Below are 4,145 nucleotides of genomic sequence, written 5' to 3'. Positions count from 1 at the left end.
GTGAAAAACATGGAGTATAAGTGAAAATGAAGGGTAGGTATGATGGATGGTTGGAGCGATCGCTCATACGCATGATTTTATCAAATTTTCAGCAAATTCAAGAAAAGCTAAATGTGGTATTATACTCCTAATTAAAATACTTGATAATGAAAAAAAATGGATGAAATACTAGAATTAGAGTTAGAGTTATTCATCCTAAGAGCAAATCATGCCTACCCCAATAAATCTTTAAATTTTGGACTCAATTCTTAAAAGAAAAAAATAAGAAACAAACATAACAAAATACTTGCTATTTCAATTAAGATGAATTTGTTACCATTTTTTTAACTGACTTGTAGATGAAATTATGGATGAGTAAGTGTCTGTACAACTAGAGGTTACTTAAGGTTAAAGATAATGGTAAAATGAGTATTAATCTGGGCTCTTGGCTATGTTTGTGTAATCCTTAGAGTGTTGGCTAATATTTTATAGACTCCTTATAATTTGGTTATTTTGATGAATAATCCTTGTAGTGTTGACTAATATGGTATAAACACCTGTTTCACGAGACTTGGTGCTTTATTTAGATATCTATTTTAGAGTTAGCAAATCTTTTTCACACCATCAGCTACCCTACATCATTCAACGATAATTTAGGTGTGGAAGCAAGCATTTGGGATATATTCAAGGTTCAAGCTCAAACAAAAGAAAACAATTAAAGAAAAGATAGTAACAAGGATATATCCTTCATTCGACCTTTTCACTCTTGACACTTCAAAATAAATCCTTGGAGAATGTGCGTCACTGGCCTAATTAGAGGCATTTGTTTGTAAGCAAATTTATACTCAAATCACACTTAGGCGGAATCTCAAATAACTATTGTATTGTGCAATATCTGGATAAACTATTGTGTTATGCAAAATCTCGGATAAACAAGTGAAAAATCCTGACAAAATTATTATATTAGCAAAATTCGTATCTAATAGAACTTCAATGGGGTGGGTTTAAAGAAATGGATGTAGAGAGCTATGAGCTCCTATAAATTGCTGGACCATTATTTTTCCCTTCACTCTTTACTTCTACCGCATATTAAATATTGTTTAATTGTTTATATATTTGTTAAAATTGATCCTAATTGATTAAGTTTTTAGTTTCATATAATCTTTAGAACTCCTATTCCCCTCCCATTCCCTCTAGAATTACTTAAGTTATCTTAGTTTTACAATAAATGAATAGAGATTAAGAGAGAAAACTTTATATTATTACTCCCGATGCTCAAAAAGAATGAACACAAATGGATTAAAACTAGCCATTTATACAAAGCCTATAAGTATATATGACAGTTTAGATTAGTACATTTTTGTTTAGATGATCATAGAAACCAAACAATGTTATATTAATAATAAAATAATAAATTATCATATTCCCTTGAACCAAACGTGTGTTTGGTTCAAATAAATTTTTATTACTAAATATAAAAAATTATTAATATAAATGATTACTATATTTGATAGTATTTTAATACTTAAGGTTAGAGGTGGTAATCAAATTACTTTTTATATTATCACTGATAATAAAAAATTATTGAATTATTATAAAATAAACCAAATAAACTAATATTAATAATAAAATATAAATTACTAGTGTAATACTTGATTACTTTGAACCAACTGCCTGTAAGTCATAATAATTACCTTAAAGCAAAAATAATTAAACATCAAACTATCAATAATGCCTATAATATAAGTCATATCAAAAATTTAGATGCAAAGCCTATAAGTATATATGACAGTTTAGATCAGTACATTTTTGTTTAGATGATCATAGAAACCAAACAATGTTATATTAATAATAAAATAATAAATTATCATATTCCCTTGAACCAAACGTGTGTTTGGTTCAAATAAATTTTTATTACTAAATATAAAAAATTATTAATATAAATTATTACTATATTTGATAGTATTTTAATACTTAAGGTTAGAGGTGGTAATCAAATTACTTTTTATATTATCACTGATAATAAAAAATTATTGAATTATTATAAAATAAACCAAATAAACTAATATTAATAATAAAATATAAATTACTAGTGTAATACTTGATTACTTTGAACCAACTGCCTGTAAGTCATAATAATTACCTTAAAGCAAAAATAATTAAACATCAAACTATCAATAATGCCTATAATATAAGTCATATCAAAAATTTAGATGCACATAAATATATTTAACAGCCAAAAAAATTAGATACAATTGAATATTGTTAGCAATTAAGAAGATTAGATGCAAATAAATATTGTTAGCAACTAAAAAATTTAGACGCAAATGAATTTTATTTGCAACTAAAAGAATTAGTCATAGACAAATGCAGTTCACAATTAAAAACTTAGATGCAAATGAATGTCATTGGTAACTAAAACAATTAGTCAAAGACAAATGTCGTTTGCAACTAAAAAAATCAAATGCAAGTGAATGTTATTCACAACTAATTTTTTTTGGTAATTAAAGTATATATTAAGAAAACAATGCAACTCCAAAATGTCACGAGAAACAACCTAGGCTTGCCTTTCCGAGGAAAAGACAACAAATAATCACTAAGAGAAGATGGATTGCACCTTTAACAAGGACATGAAAGTTTTCCTCTTTTAAAGCCTATCAGAGTTCCTACAATGATAGGATTCAAGATGAGGTACAACCCAAATCCATACAAGTTCTCTAGACAAAACCAGGTGCAACCCAGCCTAAAATTCATTTAAAAAAAAAAATCTATGCAATTTACAAGTGTGTAGTTTCCACTCAATATGACTCTCTAAATCTTTATCATCCTCCCAAAGAGTTGGAGAACTCTATAAATCCTATTCTGTCTCAATGGCATAAAACACCACAAGATAGTCCACAAGATTTGATGGTAGTAACACAAATATAGAAATCCAAAGAGAGAATAACTTTGCTCATAAAGGAGTGTGTTACAGAAATAGTGGCTTCATTGGCAAACATTAAGAAATCTATTGAGAATGAGTCTATCGCCAACAATTGGAACAATCATCATTCAATCTTTATGTAGGCTTGCTTTGTTTTTGTGTTCTTTTGGTTCCTCTTTGTTTGTTATAGATTTGTTGTGTTTAGTTGTTGATGCCTTTGGCACTACCCAAGGAGGTGTCTTGTGGAGTGCTTATTTTGGTGTTTTCTTCTCAGCTCCTGGTGTTTGTTTCTCCTTCTTGGTTGATAACTATCCATCTCAGCTTAGTTAGCTCCTAAGTATAAGGTTACTCTTTGTGTTTTAAAGCTTGTCGTGTGTTACCTTAGCTCGGGGTCTTGTCTGTGGCAAGTCTTTTTATCTTTCTCAGGGGTGGGTCCCATGGAAGGCTCTTTTTGGTGTTAATAGATATTTAATTACCAAAAAAAAAACACAAATGTAGAATCCTGACAATTGGCAAAAATTGGGAAGAAACTAGATACATCTCTAAAGCCTTAATAATTTCCATAGAGGAAGCTATTGATGCAGCAGACTAATAGGGGGTGCAGCCTTGCAAACAAACTGTGTGAGACCTATAAAATATCTTTTGGACTCTTGAGAATCTTCAACAAAATTCACTACCCAAGAGAATTCCAACAGTTCAATTGAACAAACATACCGATTGGAGCAATAACCTCAAATTCTAAGTAAGCAGATTCAAAAACACTACAATCAATACCCTTTGAAGAGCAGCTAGACTCAGGACTAGGATTAAAGCAAATTTTATAGAGTTTGAAATTGGTTTCATCAAGCTAAGAATAGTAGTAAGTTGTAGAATGCAAACTATTTCCACCATTTGTACTTTGAATTACATTGCTGAAGTTTGAACAATTGTTACCAGAATTAGTCTTAACCGATCTAGTGGGTTAGATTTTAGTGACTTCAGAGGAAGTTTGCTCAAAATTTGCTTCTTTCTCCAAACCATCAAAAAAGAACGGAGTGTTAGAAATTAATGCATGTCATTCTGTAATTAAAATCTGTAAAAATAAATTTTATTTTCCTGGATTTTGATTTGTTTGCCAATGATCCACATCAACATGAGAAATTGATATGACTCATTTCCACGACACAGTTTGCTCCATACACTACTATTCTAATATAGTATTATTGGGATATTATATTTTGTTCAGTGTTTTTGCTTATGTATA

Source organism: Mangifera indica, unplaced genomic scaffold, assembly GCF_011075055.1.
Source record: "Mangifera indica cultivar Alphonso unplaced genomic scaffold, CATAS_Mindica_2.1 Un_0107, whole genome shotgun sequence".
Classification (NCBI taxonomy): domain Eukaryota; kingdom Viridiplantae; phylum Streptophyta; class Magnoliopsida; order Sapindales; family Anacardiaceae; genus Mangifera; species Mangifera indica.
The sequence above is the reverse complement of the archived record's forward strand: the minus strand, read 5'-3'. Positions refer to the sequence as shown.